The sequence below is a fragment of the Chiloscyllium plagiosum genome, unplaced genomic scaffold (genome assembly GCF_037043375.1).
Source record: "Chiloscyllium plagiosum isolate Xiang-an unplaced genomic scaffold, Cpla_swu_hap1 HiC_scaffold_35, whole genome shotgun sequence".
Lineage (NCBI taxonomy): Eukaryota > Metazoa > Chordata > Chondrichthyes > Orectolobiformes > Hemiscylliidae > Chiloscyllium > Chiloscyllium plagiosum.
The window spans coordinates 57,263,937-57,279,297 of record NW_028270173.1 but is presented as its reverse complement, the minus strand read 5'-3'; the positions used below and the strand labels follow the sequence as shown (position 1 = coordinate 57,279,297).

The following is a 15,361-nucleotide window of genomic DNA, read 5'->3' as shown; positions in this document are numbered from 1 at the left end:
TCAAAAATTAGGAGTAAAACAATTCACATCCACTGTGTACCATCCGGAATCGCAGAGAGCACTAGAAAGGTGGCATCAGACATTATAGACCATTTTAAGGGTTTATAGTCAAGACTATCCAGATGACTGGGATAAAGGAATTCTGTTTGTACTTTTTGCCATTAGAGATGCACAAAATGAATCGATCAGTCCATTTGAATTAGTTTTTGGGCATGAGGTGAGAGGACCACAAGGATGAAAATCAAAACGACCTGAAAGGCTTATTGCTATCACATGGGGAGATATGGACATAAGTACTAATGTAATTATTCATGATATAGATACAGATTCCTGTTCCAATTAAAAGTCAGAATTCAGAGACCACATATTTGGACTGTGTGCCACGTTTTAGGGAACAGTTAAATAGACTGGGGGAGTTGGCTAGACAGCAATTAAAACTTTCACTGGATATGATGAAACAGGAACAAATCAAAACCTCGCAATTTTGCTAATGGAGATAAAAGTGTTTGTGGTACTTCTGATCATCTGTCAAAGCAAGGTTTAGTGGGTTTTAACAACTCGAAAGGTGAGGTGAACTATTTGATAAGGGGTCCAGATAGAAAGAAATCTCACAGAGTGTGTAATGTGAATATGTTCAAAAGGTATTTGATAGGGAAGGAAATCAAGAGAAGAATGTGTTAGTGATTACAAAACAGAGGGAAGAACCAAGTTCAGAGGATTCTGAATTGGACACTTCTCAAATTAAATTGGACAATGAGCAAGTTGACAAAAATTGGGATAAATTATTGATTTACCTTCCAGATGAAAATCAAAATGACCTGAAAGTCTTATTGCTATCACATGGGGAGATATGTGGACATAAGCTGTTAAGTACTAATCTAATTATTCATGATATAGATATAGGAGATGCTGTTCCAATTAAATGACATTCTTATAGACTTAACCTTCTAAAATTGTAACCGGTTCAAAAAGAGGTTGAATGTATGCTCCAAGATGACATAATCAAAGTAGTTGCAGTGACTGGAGCTCATCCATAGTCATGGTGCCAAAACCAGATGGTACCCAACGGCTATGTGTAGACTATTGCAAAGTCAATACAGTTACAAAGTCTGATTCATATCTGATACCACATATTGAGAAGGTGGGACAAGCAACTTATATTTCTAAGTTGAACTTACTCAGAGGATTCGTGTCAGGTACCCTCATCCGAAATAGCAAAAACAACTTCAGCTTTTGTAACATTGAATGGACTGTATCAACATAAAGTCATGCCATTTGGTCTGGAAAATGCACCAGCTACTTATCAAGGGCTAACCAATAAAGTCCTTTCTGGATTATGCAATTGTGCGGTATACATCAACGACCTGGTGATTTTTAATTTACACATGGAAGTAACGTTATCAGAATTTATTGGAATTATTTGATTCACTTTGGGAGGCAGGCTTGGTGATAAATCTGGCGAAGCATGAATTTGCCAAAGCCCAAGTCACCTTCCTGGGCCATGTCTTTAGACATGGACAGATGGCCCCAAGGAATGTGACAACAAAGACTGCTGGGAAGTTTCCTATACCATTGATGAAGAGAGCAGTATGTTTCCTAGAATTGAGTGGGTTTTATCAGAAATTCGTACTGACTTTTAGCAGTGTGGCTGCTCCACTCACTGAACTACTGAAGAAATGTAGCAAGTTTCAGTGGACAGTAAACTGACAGAAGGCACTTGACAGCCTGAAAGCTGTGCTAACTACTGCCCCAGTATTAGCCACACCTACTTATGCAAAGCCATTCAAGGTGGCTATCGATACGAATGATGTCAGTGTCGATACTGTATTTGTGCAAGAAGATGATGAGAAGATAGAAAGACTTATTCGATATTTCTCCAGGAAATTGAAAATTCATCAACAGAAATATTTGACAGTTGGGAAGAAGACCTTGAGCTTGGTGTTGGCGTTACTTTTCAATGTTTATATTGCCAGTAACGTGCCTGAGACAATCATACATACTGATCATAACCAATTAAAGCTTTTGGAGATATTGAAGAACAAAAAATTCAGACTGGTTCGATGGATTTTATTATTGCAGCCATTGAGTCATACAGTCACAGAGTCATAGAGATGTACAGCACGGAAACAGGCCCTTCGGTCCAACCCGTCCATGCCGACCAGATATCCCAACCCAATCTAGTCCCACCTGCCAGCATTTGGCCCATATCCCTCCAAACCCTTCCTATTCATATACCCATCCAAATGCCTCTTAAATGTTGCAATTGTACCAGCATCCACCACTTCCCCTGGTAGCTCATTCCATACACATACCACCCTCTGTGTATATCTTTTTCCTCTCATCTTAAACCTATGCCCTCTAGTTCTGGACTCCCGCACCCCAGGGAAAAAACCTTTGTCTATTTATCCTTTCCATATCCATCATGATTTTATAAACCTCTATAAGGTCACCCCTCAGCCTCCGACGTTCCAGGGAAAACAGCCCCAGCCTGTTCAGCCTCTCCCTGTAGCTCAGATCCTCCAACCCTGGCAACATCCTCGTAAATCTTTTCTGAACCTTTTTCAAGTTTCAGAACATCATTCCGATAGGAAGGAGACCAGAATTACACGCAATATTCCAAAAATGGTCTCACCAATGTCCTGTACAGCCGCAACATGACCTCACAACTCCTGTACTCAATACTTTGACCAATAAAGTATCGAGTATCAGTCAGAGTATCGAGTACAAGAGTTGGGAGGTCATGTTGCGACTATGCAGGATGTTGGTTAGGTCACTTTTGGAATATCATGCGCAATTTTGTCTCCCTCCCTCTGAACCTGAAAGGGTTCAGAAAAGATTTACAAGGGATGTTGCCAGGGTTGGAGGATTTGAGCTACAGAGAGAGGCTGAACAGACTGGGGCTGTTTTCCCTGGAGCGTCGGAGGCTGAGGGGTGACCTTATAGAGGTTTATAAAATCATGAGGGGCATGGATAGGATAAATAGACAAAGTTTCTTCCCTGGGGTGGGAGAGTCCAGAACTGGAGGGCATAGGTTTAGGATGAGAGGGGAAAGATATAAAAGAGACCTAAGGGGCAACTTTTTCACACAGAGGGTGGTACATGTTCAGAATGAGCTGCCAGAGGATGTGGTGGAGGCTGGTACAATTGCAACATTTAAAAGGCATCTGGATGGGTATATGAATAGGAAGGGTTTGGAGGGATATGGGCCGGGTGCTGGCAGGTGGGACTAGATTGGGTTGGGATATCTGGTCGGCATGGACGGGTTGGACGGAAGGGTCTGTTTCCATGTTGTCTCTATGACTCTGAGTCTGTGAGTGAGTGAGTGATTCTGGGACTTTAGAGCAGTGTGGGTGTTCAGTGTATTGGGGAAGAAGTGTTTTTTGCCTTTGTTTGTCAGGTCTTTTTTAACGGATTAATTGAGGCCCCACAAAAAACATAAAATGATATCACGTGAAAATCATATGTTCATTGGTTCATAATAGCTGCTAATATAAGTATATGATTGGTTACTCTCAGATTAAAGGTAAATGGGAGAGGTATCTTACAGAACTGACGAGATGCAGTAGAGATGCTGGAGCAGGCGATCTGTTGTAACTGGATGATGTGGGAGTGGATGGATCCCACTTTGGATGATAATGACCACACTTTTAGCAAGCGCTAAGGAATTCCTACTCAGAATTAATGAGTTAGAGTCTGAGCTTCAAGACACATCTGAGAGGGGGAGAGTTACCTGGACACTGTATTTCAGGAGGTAGTCACACTCTTCAGATGAATTACTGTACCTCTAATCCAGTCAGAGGTCAGGGACAGGGGGTAGTGACTACCAGCGAGGCATGTTGAGGTATCCAGGTAGCACTGCAGGAGCGTCAGCCCTTCAACTCATTTAACAGGTTCAAGATTCTTGTTCTCTGTGAGGGAGAGCCTGGGGGCTGAGCAAACTGATCACAGCACTGTGGTATAGGGAGCCATTCAGGGGGGTGGAGAAAACAGGAATGTAGCTGTAATCAGGGATAGTATCATCAGGGAATATTCAGTGTTCCCTGCGGCTAAGGTTGACAGAGCTGAAGGCTGTGTTACCAGCCTGGAGCCTGGGTGCAGGGTGTCTCCTTTAGGTTGCAGAGGGACTTGGTGTGGGAGAGGAAAGATCTAGGTGTTGTGGTCCACATAGATACCAGCAGTATCAGTAGAATGAGGGAAGAGGATCTGCTGAAGGAATATGACCAACTAGGGGCAAATTAAAAAGCAGAACGAAAAAGGTCATAACCTCCACTACCTGACCCACAAACTAATTGGCACAGGGTCAAGATTAAAGGGGCAAAGATTCGTTTTGGGAGAAATGGGTTCAAATTCATGGGACATTGGCATCAGTACTGGGGAAGTGGGGAGCTTTCCTGATGGAATGGGCTCCACTTGAATCATGCTGGGACCAAAGTCTTGGTGAACCATGGTTAATCTCACATTGCACCAATGAAGCATAAACCTGTAAGGACATCTGATAATAGAAGGTTAGATCGCATGGAATCCAGGGGGATCTGACAAATTAAATACAGAATTGGCTTGATGGTAGGAAGTAGAAGGTAATAGCAGAAGGATACTTGTCAGACTGGAGGCCTGTGACTAGTGGTGTGCCTCAGGATTCGATGCTGGGCCTATTACTGTTTGTTATCTATATATATATGATTTGGATGAGAATGTATAAGGTATGATTAGTAAGTTTGCAGATGACACTAAAATAGGCAGTTTCATGGACAGTGAGGAAGGTTATCAGAAATTACAGCAGGACCTTGATCACCTGGGGAAGTGGGCCAAGAAATGGCAAATGGAGTTTAAGTGTGAGGTCTTGCATTTTGGAAAGTCAAATCAATGTTGGAGTTTCATGGTGAATGGTGAGACCTTAAGGAGTGTAATGGAACAGAGGGACCTTGGAGTTCAGGTGCAGTGTTCTCTGAAAGTGGAGTGACAGGTAGACAGGGCAGTGAGGAAGGTTTTTGGCACAATGGCCTTCATCAGTCAGGGCAGTGAGGAAAGCAGTTTGGAAGTTATGTTGCAGTTATACAGGACGTTGATGAGGCCGCATTTGTGTCAGTTTTGGTCACCTTGCTATGGGAAGGATGTTATTAAACTGGAAAGAGTGCAGAAGCAGTTTACAAGGATTTTACCAGGACTCAAGGGTCTGAGTTTTAGAGAGAGGCTGGGCAAGCTCGGATATTTTTCCTTAGAGCATAGGAGACTGACGGGGGACTCTTATAAAGGTGTATAAGATCATGAGAGGTATGGATAGGGTGAATGCACTCAGTCTTTCTTCCAGGGATGGGGAATCGAGGACTAGAGGGCATCAGTTTAAGGTTAGAGGGGAAGGAATAAAAGGGAACCTGAGGGGCAACGTTTTTACACAAAGGGTGGTACGCATATGGAATGAGCTGCCAGCGGACGTGGTTGAGATGGGTACATTAACAACATTTAAAAGGCATTTGGACAAATACATGGATAGGAAAGGATTAGAAGGATATGGGCCAAGTGCAGGGAAATGGGGTTAGCGTGGGTGGACATTTTGGTCGGTATGGCCCAGATTAGGCCAAAGGGCCTGTCTCCATGCTGTAGGAGTCTATGACTGTATGATTCTAACAAACATAAAGGCTTTGTATCTGAATGTACAAAGCAACTGGAATAAAATTAATGAAATGAATTAAATCCATATCCCCAGGCTGACCAGAGTTGAAAAGTGTGGTGCTGGAAAAACACAGCAGGCCAGGCAGCATCCGAGGAGCAGGAGAATCAACGTTTCAGGCATAAACCCTTCTTCAGGAATGAGGCTGATGTGCCAAGTGGGCTGAGATAAAAGGTGGGGGGGGGGGGGGGGGGGGGGGTGCTGGGAATACGATAGGTGGAAGGAGGTTAAGGTGAGGGTGATAGGCCGGAGAGGGGGTGGGCGCGGAGAGGTTGGGAAGAAGATTGCAGGTCAAGAAGGCGGTGCTGAAGCCGGGGGTTGGGACTGAGATAAGGTGGGGGGAGGGGAAATGAGGAAGCTGGGGAAATCTACATTCATCCCTTGTGGTTGGAGGGTTCCTAGGTGGAAGATGAGGAGCTCTTCCTTCAGGTGTCGTGTTGCCATGGTCTGGCGATGGAGGAGGCCAAGGACCTGTATGTCCTTGGTGGAGTGGGAGGGGGAGTTAAAGTGTTCAGCCACAGGGTGGTTGGGTTGGTTGGTCCGGGTGTCCCAGAGGTGTTCTCTGAAACGTTCCGCAAGTAGGCGGCCTGTCTCCCCAATATAGAGGAGACCACATCGGGTGCAGCGGATACAGTAAATGATGTGTGTGGAGGTGCAGGTGAATTTGTGACTGATATAGAAGGATCCCTTGGGGCCTTGGAGGGAGGTGGGGGGGAGGTGTGGGCGCAAGTTTTGCATTTCTTACGGTTGCAGGGGAAGGTGCCGGGAGTGGAGGTTGGGTTGGTGGGGGGGTGTGGACCTGACGAGGGAGTCACAGAGGGAGTGGTCTTTTCGGAACGCTGGTAGGGGAGGGGAGGGAAATATATCCCTGGTGGTGGGGTCTGTTTGGAGGTGGCGGAAATCACGAAAGATGATGCGATATATCTGGAAGTTGGTGGGGTGGTAGGTGAGGACCAGTGGGTTCTGTCCTGGTGGCGATTGGAGGGGCAGGGTTCAAGGGCGGAGGAGCGGAAAGTGGAGGAGATGTGGTGGAGAGCATCGTCAACCACGTCTGGGGGGAAATTGCAGTCTTTGAAGAAGGAGGCCATCTGGGTTGTTCGTTATTGGAATTGGTCCTCCGGGGAGCAGATGCAGTGGAGGCGAAGGAATTGGGAATATGGGATGGCGTTTTTACAGGGGGCAGGGTGGGAGGAGGTGTAATCTAGGTAGCTGTGGGAGTCGGTCGGTTTGTAGTAAATGTTTTTGTTGAGTTGGTCGCCCTAGATTACATCTTCCGCCTGGGAACCCTCCAACCACAAGGGATGAATGTAGATTTCACCAGCTTCCTCATTTCCCCACCCCCCACCTTATCTCAGTCTTAACCCCCGGATTCAGCACCGCCCTCTTGACCTGCAATCTTCTTCCCGACCTCTCCGCCCCCACCCCCTCTCCGGCCTATCACCCTCACCTCCTTCCACCTATCGCATTCCCAGCGCACCTCTCCCCCAAGTCCCTCCTCCCTACCTTTTATCTCAGCCTGTTTGGCACACCAGCCTCATTCCTGAAGAAAGGCTTATGCCCGATTCTCCTGCTCCTTGGATGCTGCCTGGCCTGCTGTGTTTTTCTTGCAACACATTTTTCAACTCTGGTACTCCAGTATCTGCAGTCCTCACTTTCTCCTAGTTACTAGCTGACCAGTCCGGTGATATTACCAGTACATCACTGGGTCTCCTGTGTATTCCTGCCAGCAGGAGGTGTGTGATCTTTCAATGTTCCAAGGCTCAACCAGACTTGTCCACGACTTCCCCTAGTGTTGATTGGTGATCTCCTGATGGGGACAACTGAATTCCTCTTCAAGGGTGGCTCCTGACTGGGGTGGACATTGCTGTCAATCTAATTCATTAGAGGCTGATCCCCCGAGGGTGGCACGGTGGCTCAGTGGTCAGCACTGCTGCCTCACAGCGCCAAGGACCCGGGTTTCATTAGAGGCTGATCCCCAGAGGGTGGCACGGTGGCTCAGTGGTCAGCACTGCTGCCTCACAGCGCCAAGGACCTGGGTTTCATTCCACCTCAAGAATGTGTGGAGTTTGCACGTTCTCCCTGTGTCTGTGTAGGTTTCCTCCGGGTGCTCCGGTTTCCTCCCCCAGTCCAAAGATGTAAAGGTTAGGTGGATTGGCTGTGCTAAATTGCCCATAGCGTCAAGAATAGCGATGGAAAAAACAGGGCTACAGGGATAAGGTACAGGGTTGTGTCTGGGTGGGATGGTCTTTGGATGGTCGGTCTCGACTAGATGGCTCAAATAGCCGGCCTGTACGCTCTAGGGATTCTCCTGGTGTTGGTGAGAAAGATTCCTTCCCATATGGAAGCATCCCATCATGATCAACAGCTGACCTTCTCTTTCCTATTCCCAGCGTGCAGTGGGAGAGAGAATTTTCAAATGAGCCAACACGAAATGTAATATGGGGGCCATTTAAAGGAAAGGATATTCCAGGGAAGCTTAAAACCAGGACTCTTTGACCAGTTTGGGGAATACCGTTGGGATACTGTATGATGATGTTAAGGCTGGAAGAAGTGTATGTCTTCCTGGTTTTCATAATGAAGACGGTTTGAGACAGAGGTGAAAAGCAGTCTGCTCGAAGCCAATAAAGGCAACTACTTGTGAGGCCTTGAGTTTTTTTTAATATAAATTGGAACAATAGAAGTAGCCTGAATGGGTGGGATCAAGCTCCCACGGAACCAGGAGTTTTAGTTATAGCTTTCAGCAGTTGCTGGGATCTTGAAGCTGGATGTGGGAGCACCTACTCCCCTCTCTGTTTCAGGCAACAGCTGGGGTTCTCTTCCTGTTGCTAGAATTACATATGAGACAATCTATTTCACCAGATTTATGGGATGTTACTATACTGGGACCATTAATTAGGAGTAGTTTATCTGTCTATTATTTTGTTAAGCATTTCCATCAAGTTACAGTTAAGACAATTCTTTCTTTTTGCTTTATCTGTCCTTTAACTGCAGTATAAAGATAAAGTGTGTTTTGCATAAAATTGAGCAGTTTGACCAATCAAATTGTGCCTAGAGCATAATGTTTTGCACTCACCTTGAAAACAAGAAAGCATTAGATTAGACTCCCGACAGTGTGGAAACAGGCCCTTCGGCCCAACCAGTCCACACCGACCCTCCGCAGAGTAACCCACCCAGACCCATTTCCCTCTGACTAATGCACCTAACACTATGGCCATGCTAAATTGTTCAATTTACCTGGCGTGCACATCTTTTGACTGTGGGAGGAAACCCACACAGACACGGGGAGAATGTGCAAACTCCACACAGACAGTCACCCGAGGCTGGAATCAAACCCAGGTCCCTGGTGCTGTGAGGCAGCAGTGCTAATCACTGGGCCATCTAGACAATCTTATTAATACAGATTGAGAGGATTTAGTTTGGTCCATAACAACTCTGATATTTAGTCTTTTTTTAAAAGAAACAGGTCATTCTGGGAGAAAAAGAGACATCTAGGCCCTCAGTGACTGTCTGGTTAGAATTGATGTCAGGCTGCGTTTGATTCAGTGATTAATGGTCCTGCATTATCTGGTATTTGGATGTGGGAGATCGTTATATCACAGAAAGGGATCTTTGTTTTCTGTGGGCTCTTGATGATTCAGTTTCCAGATAATAACATCCTGAAGTGCTGCAGGAACTCTGCCGCTGTTATCTCAGAGATTCAGCGGTGATGTCTCAAAGCATATACTTTCACTTTGCTCAGTTTCACAAGTTGTATTTCTTCCCCACATTGTAACAGTTTCCGAGAAATGATACATTTTGCTTTTGGAATTTGATCTCAAGTCTTGTAATAAACTATTGCATGTCCAAAACAAAAGTAAATGGCAGAATACATAGCTAGCTGGCTGCAAGAGGGAACTTGCAAACACCAGTGCTAAAATCTCTGGTAATCTAAATGTATTTTAATAATCACAAACATACTGTAACAACTAAATGCATGGATACTCAACTTGCAAGAAGACATGAAAAAGGTGATAAACTTAAAGAATAGTTCAATACTTGGAAAGTTTAATCATAGAAAACTGTCAGAAATCGTACATCGGTTAAGAAAAGAAGGAAATCATATTATTGGGAAGATTATGGTGGAGAAAAGTGATATCAAAGCATAAATCGACATAGTGTGACACAGGTTAATAAGTCCACAACAAAAATTAATCAAACTCTAATTTGTTGAGATAGAGAATTCTAATCCAGTATTAAAATGTGCTTGGATTAGACTAAGAACCTTGTGTGCTGTCTATAAAGAAGGTAGAGAGGGTGCAGAAAAGATTTAAAAGAAGTTTACGAGTTACGTGTAGTCACCTAAATCAGGAAAGTGTGGGCAAGCAGGGTCTCCTCTTCTGTGAAAGGAGAATACATCGGCAGAGACATCTTTAAGTTATAAACGTTTGTGTGACAGAAATGGAAATTGGAGCATATCAACATAACACGATCATTGAGATATCAAATGGAGAACTCTTTACCCAGAGAGTGGTGAGAACGTGTAACTTACTATCACAAGGCATAGCTGAAGCAGACAGTGTTGGATAGACGCATTTAGTGGAAGGTTAAAGGACTGCATGAGGGAGAAAATAATAGTGTTATGTTGACAGGGAAAGATGAGAAAGGATGCAAGGAGACTCGGGTGAAACATAAACACTGGCCTGACCTGGACTACAAACTTGATTGAAGGATTATTTTCTGTGGGCTCTTGATAATTCAGTTTCCAGATAACAACATCCTGAAGTGCTGCAGGAACTCTGCCGCTGTTATCTCAGAGATTCAGCGGTGATGTCTCAAAGCATATACTTTCACTTTGCTCAGTTTCACAAGTTGCATTTCTTCCCCACATTGTAACAGTTTCCGAGAAATGATACACTTTGTTTTTGCACATTCACTCTCAAACCTCATAATATACTATTTATTGTATGTCCAAAACAACGGAGGTAACAGAAAACACAGCTATCAGGCAGCGAGAGGGAACCCACAATGGCCAGTGCCGGGCTCTCCGTTAATGCAGATGTGCTTCAATGATTTAAACTTCAGAAACACTAATAGTGGTCACTCAATGTAGCTCTAGTGCATCCTTAGCTTAAAGTTTGTTCTCCTCTGATTGGGGAAATGAAGCATCAACTGGGAGATCACAGTCCAGAACACCTAAATTTAGATTAGATTAGATTACTTACAGTGTGGAAACAGGCCCTTTGGCCCAACAAGTCCACACCGACCCGCCGAAGAGCGACCCACCCAGACCCATTCCCCTACATTGACCCCTTCACCCTGCACATCTTTGGACTGTGGGAGGAAACCGGAGCACCCGGAGGAAACCCACGAATGTGCAAACTCCACACAGACAGTTGCCTGAGGCGGGAATTGAACCCGGGTCTCTGGCGCTGTAAGGCAGCAGTGCTAACCACTGTGCCACCGTGCCGCCCACAAGTCCTGCCCGCAAAACGATCCTGAGCTTCCCGTTGCCTGCTACCTCAACACGCCACCCTTATCCCTGGCCACTATCTCTATCTCTGGCTTGCTGCAGTGCTCCACTGAAGCTGAGCACAAGCTGAGGAACAGCACCTTATTTTCCACTTGGGAACTCTTCAGCCTTCTGGACTCAGGATCTAGTTTAACAGCTTTAGGGATTGAGCTTTTCCCATGTCCTTACCTTGACCCCCAGACTGCAGGCCTTGTTAATATATCGGTGGATAAAAACAAGGGCTGCAGATGCTGGAAACCCGAGTCTGGATTAGAGTGGTGCTGGAAGAGTACAGCAGGTCAGGCATCATCCGAGGAGCAGGAAAATCGACGTTTCAGGCAAAAGCCCTGCATCAGGAATAGAGGCAGGAAGCCTTTAAATGGGAGGGTGGGGCTGGGGAGAAAGTAGCAAAGAGTACAATGGGTGAATGGGGTTCGGGATGGAGGTGATAGGTGGAAAGGAAGATAGGCAGGTAGGACAGGTCATGAGGGTGGTGCTGAGCTGGAAGGTTGGAACTGGGATAAGGTGGGGGGAGGGGAAATGAGGGAACTGGTGAAATCCACATTGATGCCCTGGGGTTGGAGAGTTCCGAGGCGGAAGATGAATTGTTCTTCCTCCAGGCCTCAGGTGGTTGGGGTCTGGCGGTGGAGGCCCAGGACCTGCATGTCCTTGGTGGACTGGGAGGGCGAGTTAAAGTGTTCAGTCACAGGGCGGTGGGGTTGTTTGGTGTGAGTATCCAGGAAATGTTCTCCGAAATATTCCACAAGTTGGTGTCCTGTCTCCCCAGTGTAGAGGAGACCATATCAAGAGCAACGGATACAGTCGATGATGTCATAGAGTCATAGAGATGTACAGCATGGAAACAGACCCTTCGGCCCAACCCGTCCATGCCGACCAGATATCCCAACCCAATCTAGTCCCACCTGCCAGCACCCGGCCCATATCCCTCCAAACCCTTCCTATTCATATACCCATCCAAATACCTCTTAAATGTTGCAATTGTACCAGCCTCCACCACATCCTCTGGCAGCTCATCTTCTGTGCTGTGAACTTCACCCTACAGTTCCTCCAAGATCAGTTGTGAATATCACTGTTTGTTCATTTTCTCAAACGCACTCCGATGTCCAGCTATACATGAATTCAAAAACAGCAAAGGCAGTATCAGTTTCTCTCTCTCTCTCTCTCTCCTGCACTGTCCTCACCATGTGCTTCCTTTGTATGCTCTTCTCCCTTTTTAAACTGCTGTTGTTTTGACTTGTTTTTCCAAAGTTCCAAAACAATGCAACAGCACATGATACAGTAATTGCTGCTCCTGGAATTCGAGGAAATCACCTCCAGCACCTAAATGCCTCAAAAAAGGAGCAGCTGTTACAGCCAGAAATTTTGTGCTGTCCTCCATCTTGGATTACCCAGAATCCTCCTTGTGTGTGGAAGTACAGGTAAATCTCTGACCTGTGTGCAATGCTCCTTTGGGGCCTTGGACAGGGGTAAGGGGAGAGGTGTGGACGCAGGTTGTGCACTTCTTGCATTGGTAAGGGATGGTGCCGGGAGGGGAGAGTGGGTGGGTGGGGGTGCGTGGACCTGAGAAGGGGATCGCGGAGGGAATGGTCTTTCCGGAACACTGATAGGGTTGGGGAGGGAAATATATCCCTGACAGTAGGGTCTGTTTGTAGGTGGTGAAAATAGTGATGGATAATGCGATGTATCCGGAGATTGGTGGGGAGGAAGGTGAGAACCAGGGGGGGGTTCTGTCCTTGTTGCGATTGGAGGGGTGGGGTTCAAGGGTGGAGATGCAGGAAGTGAAGGTGAAGCGCTGGAGGGCATCATCCACCATGTGGGAGGGGAAATCGCGGTCTTTAAAAAAGGAGGCCATCTGGTGTGTTCTGTGGTGGAATTGGTCCTCCTCAGAGTAGATGTGGTGGAGGCAGAGGAATTGGGAATAAGGGATAATGTTTTTACAGGAGGCAGGGTGGGAGGAGGTGTAGTCCAGGTAGCTGTGGGAGTCGGTGGGTTTGTAAAAGATGTCCGTGTTGAGTTGGTCATCTGAAATGGAGATAGAGAGTTCCAGGAAGGGGAGGGAGATGTCTGAGATGGTCCAGGTGAACTTGAGGTCAGGGTGGAACATGTTAGTGAAGTTGCTGATGCCATTCCCCACCTTTTCCTTTGCTGCATTGATGACTATATCGGCGTTACCTCTGCACTCCTCATTTGCTCCTAGTATTGTATAATTGTTCTGGTTTCATAAAGGTGATAGAAAACTCTCAAAGCAACATGAACTAACATCAGTGGTGGGCAAGTTATTGGAGGGAATCCTGAGGGACAGGATGTGCATGTAATTGAAAAGGCAAGGCCTGATTAGGGATAGTCAACGTGGCTTTGAGCGTGGGAAATCATGTCTCTCAAACTTCACTGAGTTTTTTTGAAGAAGTAACAAAGAGGATTGATGAGGGCAGAGCGGTAGATGTGATCTATATGGACTTCAGTAAGGCATTCAACAAAGTTCCCCATGGGAGACTGGTTAGCAAGGTTAGATCTCACGGAATACAGGGGGAACTAGCCATTTGGATACAGAACTGGCTCAAAGGTAGAAGACAGAGGGAGGTGGTGGAGGGTTGTTTTTCAGACTGGAGGCCTGTGACCAGTGGAGTGCCACAAATTTCGGTGCTGGGTCCACTACTTTTCATCATTTATATAAATGATTTGCATGTCAGCATGGGAGTACAGTTAGTAAGTTTGCAGATGACACCAAAATTGGAGGTGCAGTAGACAGCGAAGAAGATTACCTCAGAGTACAACAGGATCTTGATCAGATGGGCCAATGGGCTGAGGAGTGGCAGATGTGTTTAATTTAGATAAGTGTGAACTGCTACATTTTGGAAAAGCAAATCTTAGCAGGACTTATACACTTAATGGTAAGGTCCTAGAGAGTGTTGCTGAACAAAGAGATCTTGGAGTGCAGGTTCATAGCTCCTTGAAAGTGGAGTCGCAGGTAGATAGGATAGTGAAGAAGGCGTTTGGTATGCTTTCCTTTATTGGTCAGAGTATTGAGTATAGGAGTTGGGAGGTCATGTTGTGGCTGTACAGGACATTGATTAGGCCACTGTTGGAATATTGTGTGCAATTCTGATCTCCAAGATGTACAAGGATGTTGCCAGTGTTGGAGGATTTGAGCTACAGGGAGAGGCTGAACAGGCTGGGCCTGTTTTACCTGGAGCGTCGGAGGCTGAGGGGTGACCTTATGGAAGTTTATAAAATCATGAGGGGCATGGATAAGGTAAATAGAAAAATATTTTCCCTGGGGTTGGCGAGTCCAAACTAGAGACCTTAAGTTTAGGGTGAGAGAGGAAAAATATAAAAGGGCCCGAAGGGGCAACTTTTTCATGCAGAGGCTGGTACGTGTATGGAGTGAGCTGCCAGAGGATGTGGTGGAGGCTGGTACAATTGCAACATTTAAGAGGCATTTGGATGGGTATATGAATAGGAAGGGTTTGGAGGGATATGGGCCGGGTGCTGCATAACTGGTCAGCAGAGATGAGTTAGATCGAAGGGTCTGTTTCCGTGCTGTACACCTCTATGACTCTATGCTGCACTAAGTTAGCCCCTGCATCTGGTAAAGGCCAGTGATGGTGGAGAACCCCAGTATCGGAGATGCTGAACATTTCTCGTCACGGGGATGTGAGAAGAAGAGTCTGCAGAAAATAGCATTGGTCAGTGGAGGATTGGGAAATACCAGACAGATCTCCAATCGTTGCTTGAAATGAGCCAGAGACATAAAAATTCACATCAGCTGTGGCATTTGACAGCTACTGCATTGGGATAAGGCCCAGTCTTTCTGAGTGTATTTCCTGCTCAGACACAGTTTGGTGATGATGGCTGAGGATAGCCTTCACTCGTGCCTCTCCTTCAGACCATTGAAGAAAATGATAGCAAGGGCTGGGGACCTGACATCTCAAATTTGCATTCTGTATGGAATCTTTCAGGTTGACTAAACTGATTCTCCCCCAGTTGTTTTCCTGTGACCTGTGGAGTCTTCTTACGTGAAGACACACAAAACATAGAGCTTAGATTTTCTTAGCTCCTAATAATCTGCAGAATACTAACCAAACGCTCCTGTCTGTAAACTGCACAAACTAAACTCTCCTACTGAGATAGGTTATTCCCTTAACTGCTCTGACAAAACTCCTTTGGACAAGAGAGATTATACT

General features: G+C 45.9%; 1 protein-coding gene across 1 annotated transcript in view; it reads right to left on the bottom strand.

Annotated features, from left to right (window-relative positions):
• Positions 1 to 10,452, bottom strand: part of LOC122541192 (uncharacterized) — a 91,172-nt gene extending 80,720 nt beyond the window's left edge. Inside the window, exon 1 of the mRNA XM_087979717.1 lies at positions 10,353 to 10,452. The gene's annotated coding sequence lies outside the window, so the exon portion shown is untranslated. The remainder of the gene's footprint in view (positions 1 to 10,352) is intronic.
• Positions 10,453 to 15,361: the final 4,909 nt, after the last annotated feature.